This window comes from Teleopsis dalmanni, chromosome 1, assembly GCF_002237135.1.
Source record: "Teleopsis dalmanni isolate 2A chromosome 1, ASM223713v2, whole genome shotgun sequence".
Taxonomy (NCBI): domain Eukaryota; kingdom Metazoa; phylum Arthropoda; class Insecta; order Diptera; family Diopsidae; genus Teleopsis; species Teleopsis dalmanni.
The window spans coordinates 142926591-142944988 of NC_051846.1; the positions used below are offsets into that span (position 1 = coordinate 142926591).

Here is an 18398-nt window from a genome sequence, read left to right on the forward strand (position 1 = left end):
AGCAGTTTCATAGATCAATCCAAACAAGATTAGTAACCATAATTAAAAAGACGTTTCCTTAGAGAACATTTATTCTTATTGAAAAAGTTCACAGTGTGAGACTTGAACCATTTTTTAGTTTTATTTTAAAGATCTACCCTTACCGTCAAACTTATTAATGTTAACGAGCCGATTATTATCAATTATTATTATTATTATCAAAAAAAAAAAATAAAAAAAAACATTTTTATTTCTCTAAGGACCGAATTTCTACACGTAATAAAAATTTGTTTCCACCAGCACAATTGTGTTAAAAATAGACAAGTAACGTACTAGTCAGCTACCTGGGAAGGCGTAATTGCCCAGCATTTATCAGTATCGGTGCTAATGGATCACTACAAAGACTTGCTATAAAATTGTGTCTGCCCAATAATGACCTTTATTGGGGTTGTGGCTCTGCGGATGAGAACGAAACAGTACTTCACCTCATGTGCCAGTATTTATCATTAACTATAAGATAATCCAAACTCTTTGGGGCTTCTTTCTTACCGATCTGAAAGAACTGGCATCCTACAAAGTTTGGGAGTCGATGAAGTAAATAGTTTTATCAGGTTGGTTCATTTTCTTTTGAATCGAGAAATCATGTCTTCTGACTAGGACCCTTTCAGGAATCCTTTTGGTCTGCGTATGACCAACGTTAACGTTGTACAACGGCTCATTATTTTAGCTTAAATGGGCTTTAGACACAAGGTCACCACTTCAACCACAACTAATCTAACGGCAGTTTTTTTTTCGAATTCATTAATAAGGTCTCTTGTTTAGCAGATCGGGTCAAGTATGTTTTTTGTTAAGGATGATTAAATGGATATCTTAAATACCTTGGTACAATGCTAGGAAAGTGAAATTTGATTCTTTTATGTAATACGATCTTACCATGAATTTTGGTTAATTGGGTATTCTTAACATAGGTTGGTTTTTCTGCAAATTTTAAAGCCAGATATCTTTTTAAACAATCTATAATTGATATATAGCGTGGTGTGAAAAGGTTTTATTAACATTCTTTGTCAAGTCGCGGTGCCTAGGAAACTGCTACCGTGTGAACTAGACTACTAAGATAAGAAAGGTAATGAAGAATGTTTCATTCAATGTTAAGAACAAGGCATTTCGAATGTCCTTCATGTTATAATTTCATTAGTTTAAAATCTGTAATTTTACAGATTAAAATTTAAATTTAAATTTAATTTTTTTATTTTTGACTTCTGACTATTAATGAAAAATTTTACTTATTTTTTTTAGTTTATTTTTCAAAAAAAAAACCAATATAATTGAAGACCATTAAGAGCTTATTGGCTTAATTTCTATTTGGAAAGTTGTTTATCGTATTTGTAAACTCTGTTCTTTTCCACTGGCTTTAAACAAAATACCGTAAGAATTTATATTTCTTCCATAGCATATTTTTATAACAAGTGCCACAAATTTTTGAAACAAGTTTGTATTTTAAGCATAGAAAAATTAAGAAAAATATTAAGAGTGTTAACAGAAAAGAATTCAACAAAAGATTATGATGTATGTATGTAGGGTACATTTGCATTTGTATTATCAAAATTAAGTTTTAATTTAATTTTAAACCTTTCTAATTAATATTTTAAATACACACGTAATCCTCCGACATTACATTACATAACACATACAATATATATTCGTATGTAAGTAGGAATAAATTTTAAAAGAAACTATATTAGCATACATAAGTATATACAAACTTACACATAAATATACCTAAATACATAAAAGAGCAACTCACAATTTTTGATTAAGTACTCGCAGCAAATGCAGTCATTGTTAAATGCACGACAATGACGTCGTTCACAAAAGAAATAAAACAAAATTTATACGAGCACGACGACCACGGGCACGAACACGAACACACTTCGGTTTTATAGTTTAAACTATTTTCTGTTAAAATTCTATTGGTTTTTTTTCTTAACATTCATTTAACAGAGACATTCAATTATTTTTACGTTAAATTTATTAAAATAAATACACCAAGTTAATATTTCTATTAAAACGTAATTAATTTACTTCAATACAAATTTTCTTGTTTTCGCAAGCGTACCGACATACTAGATATTGTAATTTTAAGCCGTTTACATATGTTTTAATAATGGTAAATCCAATAATTTTCGACACTTCACTTCGATAGTTTATTAAAACATGTACTTGTAAAGTATTTGCACAATTTCGATTGCTTCACAATTGAGCATGAAATTTCCACATGTCTACAAGTAGAGCAACCAAACCAAGTCAAGACAAAAAAATCAAATATAACGCGAATTATATGTACGATATGATGACAACACTACCGTTTTTCGTTGCGCATCACAAACGACTGATGCTTTTACATACAACGTCGTACAACGCCATCCATCCGCAGATTACACAGAATAATTTTGTGTCTGATTTGACAACAGTCAGAGACGCGACCGAGAGGTGGCTACAAAACGGCGCAGTAAAGTATCCGCAAAAGTTTGCACAAGTAAGAAACGGCAACAACAACAACAGTAACTCAAAACATTTGCTGCAAAAGTGAAAAAGATGAAGAAAAAATTAAGAAAAAAAAATATCACAAAAACAAAAGCGCACATGCAAAAGTGGCAGCAACTGTACACAACAATTCCACACATTGAAAAGCATCACAAGAGTAACAGCAACGCCAACCATACAAAACAAAAACAACAAAAACACCTCAATAGCTCCAACTAACTAACAAACCAACCAACCAACCAACCACTGTTGACGGACCACAAATTGCAAAAAATCAGTGTAAAAGAAATGAAAAAATTTATATGAAAATTGCAAAAAATAGGAAAACATAACTAAAGGATTTAACACTGCTTAAAAGTAAAAAGTGCGTACGCACATAAATAATTGCCCAAGTTGTGGGACACAAAAAGCATTAAAGCGATACATAAAAAGTGGCAGCTAAACCTGTTTGAAAACATTTGTATGCGGATTGGACTAATAATAACACTACGGCTACGGCAAGCAATACCCGCAGTAAAACGCTCTACATGCAACCAGCCGTATATTACCAAATATGAAGAAAACAAGAACAAGAACTTCCACTTCCACTTTGACCCTACACTATACTACACTATTGTTATTCGTAATAAAATTAGCTAATGTTTAATACATATTTTATCAAGATTCGTAAGTCAGCCCACTACACCACAGTACACTACACAAACCAACAGTGCTGCTAAGTTAACACATGTTGCCACCTTACTTTACAGTGTACAGTATATTGAAACCAAGAAACAACTTTAGCGCATGTATCAGAATTTTTGTGGAAATAAATGTCCTGACATTATGCCGTCGTCGTATGCCACTATGCCACTACCACCATCAACTCATTTCCGAATATGTAAAAGAGGCAAAATAAAATACACAAAAATTTTTGCCTACTCAGCCCACTCTTTCCATCGTTTGCACCATTTCCAATGCAAACAAACTCATAACATAATTGTCTCAAGTCACAACACAATTAACAACAACAAAATGGCAGCAAGAGCAAACGGAGACCAACAACAGCGTACACGTTTACAAGTTCGAAAGAGCCCATGCCCTCTGGGTAATCAAAACTATAATACTCTGACTGATACGCATATACGTAACGTAACGTAACGAAACTTTATTTGTTCTGGTTGAAACCAGAAAGCTTACTTATCAGCAGAGAAGAAATACAACAAAACAAAAAAAATATATACGTACGTATATAAAGGACGGCAAAAAATAAACTTTAGGAAGTCGTATCACTTCGTTAATTTTCGCTTAGTTAGCTCTAAGTTACTATGAAGTAGCTTATGTGGCAAACCCACAGTTTCCCAAATTTTCGCAGCAGCAGCAATGTCGTTCGTTGCAACCGTTGAATTGTTTAACGACATTCGTTACACCCTACGTAAATACAAAAGAGCAACAAACAACGTATCATCGACAACTAAATTTTAAATAATTCTCTTTATTGTATATTTGGCTGGTTGTATATATATATATTTTTTTTTAATGAAATTCTCGCCATGCTCTCAGCGGTATGAATTGGTTTCCTCAATATTTAGTAATCTGGTGAGTGAGTGAAATGCACTTACACGTCTATTTGGTGTTCGCTAGGTGCAATTCTTATAGCATTAACCTTATAAATCAGCTGCGGGTAACAAGATACATATTTAAACAACAGGGGTTGCTAAAATTTAGTATAGATAAAAAAAATTCTACTTACGAGTAGTGCAAAAACACCTATAAAATATATGACCTACATTTTTTAGGAAACATAGAAACTGAATTAAATAATTAAATTTTAATTATTTAATAATTTAATTTATGTAAATTTAAAAATTACGTAAAGTGCAAAAATATTTAAGAAATATATGATTCACATTTTTTAGAAAAAGTATAAATTATATTAAATAATTTTATTTATTTTGTGCTAAAACAACTATAAATTATATGACAAATTTTTTAGGAGACGTAGAAATTCAATTAAATAATTTAGTTTAATTTGTTTAATAATTTGATTTCAATTGTTAAATAATCCACTTGTTGAATTATTTATAAATTATTAATAAATTTTATCAAGTCGTATAAATAAAAGATGAAATGATTAAAGAAAAATATCATTGAAGTGCACATGAATCCTTAAATATGTATATGTAGTATATATTACACACATATATATTATGTAGTATATATTATTATACATTAACAAAAATTATTTTGTTTACACTATTTTACTGCTAGTGTAAGTACATCTGTGGTATCACAATGGGCCATTTTATAAACTTAGTGTGGGCTTTGGGCACTAAGCACTAGGCCACAACTATAATCAAACCTAATCTACTGTAAGTTTAATGGCTGCCATTGATATAATATTATTGTATAATACCTACGTCAATATTTTTAAACAAATTACTTATCAAATGCTCCATTATCTAAAGTGCTCAACTTTAATTTCAAAGATTTTAAATGAATGTTCATAATATTTAGTAAAATAGTAATAGAAATTTTAATATATTGTTTCCAAATTTAATTTATTATTTTATGGTTTTAAACAACTGAAACTAAAATAATATAACACAAAAATATATATTTCTAAAAGTAAGCTATCAAATTAACACCACAAAAAGATGACAGCAAAAATATTGCAGGTTTGATATTGCATCAAACAAATACAATGTGCATCAAACATGTTTAAATAACGTAAACACTGTGGCAAGAGGTATAATAATATTTGATGAAAGAAAAACAACAATTAGATTTCTCATAATATGTTGAGGAAAATCGACCTTCCGGTGCACAAGACATAATATCTCTTACAAAGAATGTAAACATAAAAGAGAAGTTCATAAAAATAAACAAGAAGCATTTGTTCAACAGCAACAACTCGACCTTCTCTTTTCTGTTTTGTTTTGCTCTGTTACTCTGCGGCATTGTTAAACTACTTAAGATAGAGGAAACGACTTGAGTTTGGCGAAAAGTCGGTAAACAGTGCAAATAATTGATTACATGCTTATTATTGTTTGCGGTGAGCGAGTAAGCTGAGCTGAGCTGAGTTTAACATTACCTTCTCTTCTGCAAATGTGTTGATATGTAAAATGTGTTGCCATAAATGACGAGTTGAACATTTGGTACTTTTTATATTTTTATCCAAAGGAATAAAAATTGTATTACGAGTATGATATTGATATTTAATTCATATATGTATGTACTTGTACATATGTATAATAACAAAAGTTAAAGTACAAATTATAACAACACAACTTCATTATCGTAAGTTAGATATAAATTTTAAAAGTTTAACGTAAATGTAATGTCCAGAAACTTATTAATCCTTATTAATAATCCGTAATAAATTGTACATATAAACTTTTTATTTAAATAATAAAACAATTTTTTACCTAATAAATTATCACAAGGAAATAAATACGTAATTTACAAATATTAAAGCAATAAACAAGGTATAAATAAATTCATCAAATATCTACAGACAATTTTACGGCATGAATATGAAATGCTTTGAGGGACGTCAGTGTCAGTGTTTACGAATCAACTACAAGTTGGTTCATTCAAAAAGTAAACACTTTTTGAGTTGCGCACGAAGTAACGAGAAAATCAAGTGAAAAAGAGCGAGAGAGAGAGAGAAATCCGAACTCTCACGCGCTCTCTTGATGTTTTGTCGGCTATAAAACTTCTACCGAGGGCATAAATATTCACACGGTGTACAATCTGTATTATTGTGGAATTTTGATATTTACAAGTAAGGCATGGCGTGGCGTGGCGCAACGATGACTACTTGTTAACTAAGTATTCATGCCAGAATCAGTTGTTAACTCTATGAAGTGGGTATGGATTGGCTGACTTGTTGGTATGTTGGTTCATTCGCTGAAGTCAGTTGTACTGAGACAGTGGCATGCTTCGCCTTCAGCTGTTTTATTACAGAGTCAGTCAGTTTTGGTTCATTTCTATTAAAATAGAATTAAAAATAATGATTAAATAAAAAAGCATATGCGCTAATACTTGCTCTATTGAACAATACGAGTATAAGGGAGGTGTGCGTGCTGGTAATAATGTACGTAAGCGAGACGACGAACGTTGCTGACGAATTAAATCAACTTGCCTGCTTGCCTAAGCAATGTGCGACAACCGACCGACATTTATAATAAATTCGATGGGAAAGTGGCGGTTAGTGTCAGACTGTCTCGCGTTTTTTTTTTCATATTTTTAGGTTTCCAAGACCATGACAACACATAATAAAGATTTGTTAAGAAAGCATTTAATAATATTTAACAAACAAGTTCGTTCGGTCAAAATCTCATCGAAATCGAGATTCGATATTCGAGGGAAAGAACAGGGGAACATAAGAAATAGCAAGTAATTCAGCTACAAAAAATTATACGTGAACAACAGCATTCAACTGCTTGCTTTCGGAAACACTTTGTTCGGAATGAACAGGCACTGCAAAATGTGCAAATACATACACACACTCATACATATATCATAAGTTGAATATGTAGAGAAAGAACTTTGCAAACGGTAAACATTGAAGAGAGAAAGGTATGAAACGATTTACTAGTATGTATTTACCCCAGAGTTTATCAACTCGTGCAACAAAGATACTAACAAAGCAAATAAATCATGACTGAGTAGCAATGTAAAACATTTATTGTAGTTTTTACGAGTAAATATACTATAATGAATGAAACAAAACAAATATAGAATAAAAGAATTACAAGTTACGTTATTCGTCTGTTTTTACTCTGTCACAAAAAATTCGCATTACATTTTCAGCAACAACGGCATATGTAACCGCCGCCAATGTAACAGGCCAACATACTGTAAACTGAGAAAATAGCAAGCTGCTATACGATACATTTTCAGCTGGCAAACCAGCACGAATGTTGCCGGAAACTGTTAGTGTGTGAAGTCGTTTAAACCCGACGAGTGAGATAACAGAGCAGCAACGAACACTCAACCATTGAACAAACTCACTATTAGTCTAACCAAACATAATGGCATGTAGTTTTATACATGCCATTTGTGTGTTTGTACTCACCATTCGGCAATGGTGAGTATAAAAGGTGATAAGGAAAGTTTTGTTGTTGTTGTTGTTAATGTTAGCAGCAGAGCTATACTTGTTAGCATGCCATCGACCGAGGAGAGTGCAAGTGGTTGGTTGCTTACAATAAATACTAAAGAAAAAAATGTGTGCATATAGATCTAATTTAAGTTATTTGAGAGGAATTAACAACAGATTTTGGTAGATTAACATTTACCTACAGTATGTTATGAAAATTTTTGTTGTACTGTGCGAATGTCAGATACTCGGATATGAGAAAAAAATAGAAGGTTGATTTGTTTTACTATACTTTTTGCGCATCTATTTTTGTGTCTTAAAATAAATTAAAATCATTTCGGTGCATGTGTACGTTTCGTGTATATATTTAAAATGTTAAATATTTTTAAAAATAAAAAGCATTTTAAAAATAATTTTACAAATTTAAATTTTTGTTATTTTTGTTTCATTTGTAATTTATTTATTTAAATTGTTATAAATCTTTCTTTGTACCCTATATTTTGCACTAAAGATTTTCAAAATACTTAACTTTTTTTTATGAATTTAAATAAATTAAGAATTATTTCATTAAAGCATACTATAACTTTTTTGTACTATATACATCTAATTCATCACTCAATAAGATTATAGACTGACTAATAAAACTAGAGCTTTTAAAAGAAATTTACATTTATTGCAATTGACGCAAACTATCCCAAAATTAAAAAAAAAGAATAATCGAAATTCGATATAATCATAACCAGTGAAGATATTAAAATAAATTTTTTCTTAACTATAGCTTTTTAGATTTATTTTGAATATATTTTTAGCCCGATCGGCTTACCAGAACTCTTCAAAATTTGGGTCCAAACACGTTAAATTTTTTGGAATACCTCAAAAATGATAACATGTGGATACTTAAAGTTTTGTGTACTAAATACTTGTACTATATCACTAAAGTCCGAAAAATTTTTATGATACTCCCCTCACTGGAACACTCACCGCCAAATATAAAATTTTCAGTAATAATTGTTTTTTTATTTAAAAAAAATGTTTTACTTTTATTAGACTGAATATATTTATTACATATAATGAAATACAATTTTAAGGAAGACAACTTCAAGGAAAAAATGTGATTGATCCACCCATTAGTCCATTGTATAGAAACCTTAAGTATTCCACAAAATGTTTGTGGAAATTTTAGATGTTGCATCAGCGAGATATTTTCTATTCTTTCGTAGTGTTCATTTAGTGTGATGTTCATTGTATTATATATTATTCTATATATATTATTATATATTATATATTATTCTATATATATTATTATATATTATATATTATTCTATTTCTTATATAGTATAGTAGATCAACCTGGTCCAAATTGGACAAGAAATACAGCAGTCAATTGGCGCAATCTGCTCTTCATTACCATAATGAATTTTTATCGGGAATATGGCTTTGCGGATAAAGAGGAAACTGTATTCCATCTCATGTGTCAGTGTCCACCATTGGATAGAGAAAAATTTCAAATCTTTGGGATCCCTTTAATTATCAATCGAATAGAGTTGTCATCCCGCAAAATTACAAACAAATTCATAGACTTGTTAGGTTGGCTCACTTTGTCTTGAATGGAAGAATTGTGCTTTATGGCATCGTCCGTATGTATACCTTTAGTCAGCGAATGAATAACACTAATCCCTGGTATAACAAAGGGTCATTATTTGAGCTCAAGTGTGCTTTAGGTCAAAGATCAGCACTTCAACCGTACCTAATCTATATAGAATGTGAATGACAGAATTTTATTACTGGTTGATATTATATATTACTCTATATTAGGAGTTCCGCATTCGTTATATAGAATAAATGACAAAGTTTTATATTTGATTAACTTGATTACTCGTTAGAAATGGACGGCTACTGTATTTATGTTCAGATAATAATATGATAAGCTTTCATGCCGATTGTAGCGTATAGGTATTTAATTAAATACTTTGCAATGCCCCCACAACAGATAATCACATAATTGAGTTAACTTAAATTAGCAATAAAATATCGCACTAAAAATACACAAAATACACACAATAACAAACGAAAGTCAACGAAAGAAAAACCACAAAATGAAATACAATAAATGAAGCGATGGCGGCGCCCCCAAAGTGATAATCGGCGTTGTTGGAGTTGAATTGTTTGTGTACACGAGTACTTATCGTCATGATAAATGGCGGCAGCAGCAACAACAGCAGCAGCACTAGCAGCGGCAGCTATACACGATGAGTTTAGCAAAACGAATGTAAGTGGATTCATTATATTGTATGTGGGTAAATGGTAAATATACAAACAAATATATTCAGTTTTAAATTTGTAAATTTGTTTTAAATACGAGGGTGAAACGTCAGGAAAAGTTCCTTTACTTTTTTACTACTTACTAAAATGGAAATATGGCAGCTAAACGAAACATACTGTAAAGAGGAAATGCAAAAACAAAATATAAGTAATAAAAGGGAAATCGTGATAAGATAGAATTATAAAAAGTATTTGTGATAAGTTCGAAAATGTATACAAATACAAGTGGGCGAAAGAATATGATACAGAAAATATTTAAATTTTTAATTTTTTTTATCTACTTAAATTTTACTAAATCCGTGCAAAAATGTAAGCAATTTTCGTTTATTTAACACCTAACAAAAACGACACAGCGCCGAGTAGCGAGTAGCGAGCGACAACTCAACGACGACGAATGACACAACCCTGTCATGACGATATACAGTCTACAAAATGTAACAGGGACACAACAAATGCAGCAACGAGACGACGAAGAATAAAACAAACCAGCATAAATGCTTTCATAAAAACCAAACGCGGAATTTTATAGAGGTAACCGTTTATGTATACAAAAAAAAAGCAAAAAAAAAAATATATGAAACTTATAAATGGTTTTGCTTCGGTTTGTTCGCATGCAAGAGAAAGATACAGAGAGTAATATTCAAAGATATTTTTCAATAGACAGAGACAAGCAATATTTTACTTAACTGACATAGTAAAACAAAAAAAAAAGTTAAATTGTATACTTTTACAAATTTGTTGACTTTAAATAACTAAGTTTAAATATGGCTGCCATTAAAATTGCAGCTATTAAAGTTCATTAAATTTTGAACTTAAATAAATAAAAAAATAATTTTTTTAAAATAATGAATGATTTTAATAACAGACTAATAATTATAATATAAATTAATCATTTATAATAAATATTTGAATGTATAAATTATTTGTCATCTTTGTGGTGCAGTTATGCATCTTAATTCTAAGCTTAATTACGTGAGTTTAATTAATTTTGAACATTATGAATTTTCTATATAATTTTTATCGATTATCTTATCTTACACATGCAAAAATATTTAATGCAACACAGGAATTTAAAAAAAACATTTTTGTCAAATAATATTTACAAGAGAAAAAAATTTTAATACGTTGTTCGATTTGTTTCTGCTTCGACGTATAACAAAAGCAAAATTTGTTTCAGCAAAAACAAAATAAAAAACTTTGTGTCCCTTAGCTTTGAAACTTACCTCATTTACGAGTGTAAACAGTAAGTCTTTATAAGCCCACCATCTTCACCAATGTGGGGAGTTTTTATGCACGACGTCTAGTTGAAGCATAACATGCGCAAAATCTGCGTTTCTTGTCGTTATTTATTACGGAAGTTTAGTTTGAAACGCTATTTTAAATATTCAATTAACATTATAACACAAACAGAAAAAAAGCAATATTCTTTTTAATCTCTAATTGACCCCAAATATTTCCTAAATTTTTAAAAGTTTACACTTTTTCAACATAACTTTTTCAACTATGCTTGTTAGTTTTAAAATATTTTATGTTCAAATTATATCAATACCTTAATCAGTATATAATCACACATTAACACAAACACGGATATAATTATAGTAGTGTGTATTGATTTTAATTATTTACTTATATATGCATAAAAAAAACATATTAAGTAGTATAAATTTTGCACAAAAATCAACAATAATCAGGCAGAGTGCACAAAACAGAAAACCATCACTTCCGGAGGCGCTACTAGCACTGAAGAGAAGACTTAAATTAAAAAAAAAATAAATAATCACAACAAACACACAATATTCATAGATTTGTTTAGTTGTCTATATGTATAACAACAACAAAGTCTCCGTCGCTGCTGACGCTGAAGTCACGTCTATGACGACGACGACGACGACGACGACAACAACGACAACGACAACGGCAATTCGGCAAAGGCAACAGCAACAACAATAAGAATAGGAAAAAAAACAATAACGGAATGATGGCGGTGCCACCAATGATGTTGGTGGTGATGAGGTGTACAAATTTAAGTCCATATACATATTTACATACTACACACACACACACACATACACACACACACACCTCTCTACATAGTTATCCGTTTGTAGCGTTGAGGTTATGTAGAGTACACTCACTCACTTTACTAAAGGCAATACAATCAGTTATTCTTTTTATCTACGATTTTGCATGTTAGTCTTGTTTATGCTTTGCTTCTGCCAACAATTTTGCCAAAAGAGTGTGCTTCCATCTAACACATTCCATTCCACAAACCAGAATATATACAACCGAAAAGTGCTATCACACAAAGAATCAGTGTAACTGAACGGAGCAAATGCAACCATAAAGCTTTAATTTTTTGAGTCAAAACATCATTTCGTTACACTCTGTGTCAAGTTACTACAGAAATACATATACGAAATAGCATCCAATAACAAATTTTCATGTACGTGCATCCAACTTACATATAAATTAACTAACAAAAAAAATAAAATAAAATATCTAATTTAAAAAAAATATTTAATTTTTTATAAAGTAATTTACTTGAATATAGGCAATTTCAAAATTAAATAATTTTTCTTTATCAAAAGGGTTTATCAAAAGTAATATACTTTTGATATATAATCTCTTCATAAACGGATAAATACAAATGCTATTAATAAGAAACTAATATTCAAATCTCAAACAGCAATATAGATATAATCAACATGACGTATGAGAAACAAAATTTTATATATTGACATTTTGAAAATCCATTTCAAACCTACAACATTAACTTGGAATATTTCTAACCTCTCTAACAAATGATCCACCTACAGGCAAATATGAAAGTAGAATTCCTAGTATTATACAGTGTGTTTACTAAAAAAGTTCCATAAGTTCTGAAGATTAGTTTTTGGTCTAAGAAACAAAAAAAAATCATATCGCGCAAAGAATGGTATTCATAAGCAATGTGTACTGAGATACACTGTTAAAAAAATGTGTATGTCAAAACACTGTCAGTAAAAAACCATAACCATAAATTTCTAATACACAGTTCATTCAAATAAGTTAATTTATGTTTTCAGTCCCTTTAGTAGCCTTTTTTATAACGCTAAATATACCCTTATAAAATATGGCAAAAAGAGTTGAAAACAACTTACATATATTCAAACTACTCCCAATACTTAAAAAATCGCTGGTTTAAATAGTTTAAGATATATATTAATTTTTTCCAGTAAATATTTTTTATTTTTATGCCTAAGATGTCTCTCAGCTTCAAAATTATAGTGGTTCTAAATTAAATCCCCAATGTCTCAAAAACAGTTCATTCAAGGTTGAGGCATATATTTATTTTTAATTCATTAAATATCTTTACTTTATTGCTCAACCCCCAAATATCTCAACAACCACTTATGCAAATAGCTTGAGACTTTTATTTTAGATATCTTAACATTTAATCCTTAATATAATATTTGCTTGGACTCAGACATTTTTGTGGTTCTAAGTTTTTTTTTTTTGGAAACTTTGTAATTATTTTTGCGAAAACCTTTAAAACTTTAATATTATCTATTAGACAGCGTTTTCTTGCAATCAGCTTCTGCTTTTTTCAACAAATAGGCTGGAACAATGACTAAATTTGCTTGAATAATAGAGGACTCTTAAATGAAACACCCTGTATAAATGAGATGCCAGTATTATTTTTATTTTTAAATGAAAAAATTAAAATATTTAAAAATTTAAGAATAGATGGTATAATATATTAAAAGTATTTTTAAGAAGTTAAAACTATAATTATGAAATCAATATAGTATAGTATATTGAAAGTTTATAACAATATTATATTTGCTCATAGAATTATGAGGTTCCTTTTAATTTTTCTGTCTAGATTACAAGTATAGACCCTTGACTATACATGTGCAGTTGCATTTTTATGGAACAACTTTTTATTAAAATAGTAATATCTTTAAAAGAACTTAAAGATCATTAGCAATGATTGAAGATGCAGTTAGATATTAATACATATTAGGAAATATATTAGGAATTGTAGCAATATTAGTTTTAGTATTTGAACGTATATATTCAACTAAATACAAAAATAAACGTAAAATTATTTAAATATAAATAAATAAAAACGTATTTGAAAATTAGAGCAAAATGAGAATTTCTCCACATATATACAACAAAGATTTTATAAAATTTGTATGCTTTAAATATTCAATTTTTGTTCTGCTGTATTACATTCAAATAATAATCCACTATAGCATGTGAATGACGATTTGATCTACTTGCTGGAATCGAGATTAGCCATTGCAGTGTGAAAAGGCTATTAGAAAACAGCAAATGTAAAACGCAAACTTTTAAAATCAACTATTTTATACTCTAAAGAACACATACACATCAAGTCCATGGAATTATAAGATGATAAACGTATTTTGGTCAGGTAAAATAATTGTAAGAAATTTCTGATGTAATGTGAGTTGATCCTGTACAAAATATTTGCATAATTAATTTACTTGTTCGTAAAGTACTTTATGCCATTTTTTTATTAAATTACTCGAACCAACTGTAGTACCAAAACGAGGGGTATTCGAAAAATGTTGGGAAAATGTGAAAATCAATGTTATTGATTTTTTCGTTCAATTTTTTTTATTTAATTGATACATTTTTTGCCAAGGTATCTTAATTTCTTTAATATATTGTATCCGTTTTAAAATTATTCATTTTTGGCTGATTATCTTTTGAGCCAAACTGTTAACTTTAAAAGTAAGTTACTGAAATGAATTCGGTAAATTAATTGATTCAGTAGTCAATTATTCGTGGCGCAATTTGTGAATTTTAGTCATGACTACTGTTGAACTATAAGTCTGTACATTGTTTTATTAATGGAACATTCTCGCGGTTACTTCGATGTTCAAACTATCCAGTACTGTTGCATTGTATGTCGTAGTTATTGTGGAAGCCATGTAGTAATTCAGTAATCTGTAGTTCTAAAAACCATAATAATCACCTTATTCACCTTCTTCAATCCACGGTTTGTGAATCCTTTAATCTCTGATGTATAGTGGTGGGATTCCATTTTATCAACAGTTATATATCTGCGCAAAAATGTTACTCCGTTGTGTTTCTAACCGAGTCTTAGAAATATTTAAGCGACTATTTTTTTCGGATATGTAAGCAAAAGCGACACTAAAAGAAGTTACTCTATGATTACAACAAAAGCAATATTTTCCAAATACAGTGAATATACGTCTATAGTCTAAGCAAGCTTTCTAACTTTTATACGATCTCTATACTATATGATGTACTTCTTTGTTTTAGCGAATAATGGCAGTTTTTAGACGTCCAAAATAATCTCCATTAATTAAATTGTACGACCATTGTACGACAATTACGACCATAGTAGACATCAGTCGTTAGCTAATGTCTTCACTCGTGTATGTAAAGGCGCAGATTTGCGATCAGCAAATCTAGTATTTGCTTTCGATATGTCATTATTTACAAGTCAGTAAATTTAATCTTTAAGTTTTTATTTGCACACAATATTTTAAATATTAAATATGCCAAATAAATTTCAATTGAAAAATGTTTTAGACCAGTTGGTTAAAGTGCGCTGACTCACGAGTTTTAAATTTGGCAGGACACGAGTTCGATTCCTGGTATTCCTAGCAGTCTGAAAAAATTATTTACGAATAATTAAATACAAAGAACATTGATGTTGGATATTTGGCAACACTCTAAACAGCTGTATGGTCAGTCAAAAATTCAAACAATTAAAAAAATATAAAAATGAATTTTTCTTATTGTAGTTCACTACTTTTCGAAAGTCTGTTAATTTAAAAATAGTGTAAAACAGCTATTAATTACAGAATCATTATGTTAATCTGCCAAAATATCTGGAGTGTTATAAATTAATGTCGAGTGCTTCACATTTTGCCAGAGATTAATCATTCGAAAATGAAAATCAAAACTAATTCTCAAGTTCCCGCCTCAGTTACCCTAGATTTGACAATCGGAAACGTCATTAATTGGTTTGACTAATTTAAGCTTACTACTTAATCATATTATTATGTTGAGGCTAGTTGAGTCAGTACACCTAAGCTCTTTTACTCTCTATTAACTGCGAGGTTTCTTTAAAACCCCTCTTTGCGCCTTGACTAGATTATTGTTTATCACTTCATCAGATTAAGTAATAATTGACCTCAGATCTGCATACCTCCCCGAGGAGCCTGTAACCATTCTGAGATTTGATAACGCGGTCTTGGTAAGTCTGTCAAATTTCGCAAATAATTTCAGGGCTCCATCCTTTATGTATATTTAATTGTATTATTATTTTATTTTTAAGCACAAACATCACAACAAGACACTTCGTGTCCGGCTTATTAAACATAATCCTGTTTATTTACAGGATTGTAGTATCGTAAGTATAAGTATCGTATATAAAAGCGAAAAATATAAAAACATTGAAGTATAAAACTTTTCGAACACCCTACGTATTTTGAAAAACACTTGTCTAATAAAATTCCATTTTATATTTCTCTTGGGAATTGTCAATTTTAGAGTATGTAAAATAAATATCAATCAATAATGCAATAAATTATTAAATGTTTAAGAAAATATAATATAATCTTTTGAAATATTTAAATTTAGTTTCAGTTCAGTTAACTATCATCAGTAATTCAATTTTTAGATTATTACCAAATTTGCTTATTTTTATTGAAAAATATTTATTTCCTAATTTATAATAACTTTTTTTTTTGTATTTTATGTATTAAAAAAATTAAAGTCTTTTCATATTTACCAACAAGTTTCTCAAAATCATTATATTAGTTACAGGTTCAAGGCATTTTCTTCATTTTTCACGTTCACCAGTGCAAATATCTTCTCAATACATGCTTCTACATTCTACATTCTACATTCACAGAAGATAAAATTTTCAGTGTATTATCTTAAAGAGACATTTGGTATATACGAAGACGAAATTTAAAGAAAAATTACATTAGAACATGTACACATATACGACACTACAGTGTTCACGAGAAAGAATAAACCGACTCACTAAACAGACTGTCAAATTGCAAATGCGGCTACTGGGATGTGGCGGCTTCTGTAAGATGAGACGAAAGTTTTGAGAACATTTAATAAAGCGCAGCATTTGGTGAGGAGAAAAAGGCAGGCAGCAGGCTGGCAGGCAGGCAAGCAGGCAGGCAGGCAGGCAGGCAGCAGCAGGCTGGCTTCATGATTCGGCAAAGGTTGCACAATTGCCGTACATACGAAAAATGTATAACAAAAGCAGGTGTACGATTTTTAAAATATATACATTATCAGTGTCCAATGAAGGGCATGGCGTGAGGGTGAAGTTATCCCAAAAATATGGAGAAAAAAAATTTGAAAACTGTTTTCATTGTTCCAAGTGTGTTCTCTTAAAATTTACTAGAAATTTTATGATTAAATAACGAGAAATTGTAGTAACGAAAGAAAAAATTGGTTAAGCTACTCAAAACTTTTTTCACACTTCTTTACGCAATTGCAGCTTGAACTCAAATTTTAATGGTTCCTGACTGCGTTTCCTAATGCGAGTTTATGTGGATGTCTGTATGTCCACATTGCTTTGAGTGTGTATCGGATAGAAAATGTACGTAGTGTTTTGTCGGAATCTATCGGGAGTTATTGCATCGTGCCGTGTACACAATAAAAAAGCATAACAAAACACTATAACACTACAGCATAACACCAGGACAGCACACAGCACACAGTACACAGTACACAGCACGGCAGTTGTAGCAATAGCAAAAATGCATAAATGCGCATTGCATCTCAATAGAAATCCTGGTAGCAAAAAGCACAACAACAATATTGTTTTTACTGCACTTTCAACTTTTAACGACAACAACGGAGAGAATTTTATGCTCAAGGAGAATCGTGAAAATTTTCGGGACAACCGCCAACATTTATTACGTTGGTTGCTAGAAGTTCACATGCGTTAACAGATGGCGCTACATCAAAGTAGACACACACTTATATACATTTATATATTTACGCAATGAGGAAAATCGGAATCAATCAGAAATCATCATAAACCAATTTCAAATGAATACTGAATTTATTTAAAAAGAAAAATTTATCCAATAGGAAGTGAATTCTTTTGATTTGTATTCATATTCGTCATTGAAAACATTAAAACTTCATATATAAACTCAAAACTTAGATTTTATCGTTAGAAAAAATATTTATCTACTACCTCATTAAAGTCCGCAAAGAACAAAATGTATATATTATTTAACATTTAGTAAACTATAAAATCTATCAATAAGAAATTAAAACTTTAGACTATGAACTATTCTTAAAATCACATAGAGTTACTTAGTGATGACACTATAGTATCACAAAATGCCATTATTTAAGCTTAAGTACGCTGTGGTCTAGAAGGCTGCCATTCCAAACTAAACATAACCCAAGTTAGTGATGAATAAATCATTTGGTTTATCCACAT

General features: G+C 30.1%; 1 protein-coding gene across 2 annotated transcripts in view; it reads right to left on the reverse strand.

Annotated features, from left to right (window-relative positions):
* LOC119669144 (serine/threonine-protein kinase tousled-like 2) overlaps positions 1–18398 on the reverse strand; it is a 130960-nt gene that overhangs the window by 59161 nt on the left and 53401 nt on the right. The window contains exon 1 of one of the 2 annotated variants that reach the window (XM_038078941.1): positions 1784–1908. The exons of the other annotated variant lie outside the window; for it this stretch is intronic. The gene's annotated coding sequence lies outside the window, so the exon portion shown is untranslated. Of the gene's footprint in view, positions 1–1783; positions 1909–18398 lie in introns of those variants that run through there. 2 annotated transcript variants of the gene reach the window in all.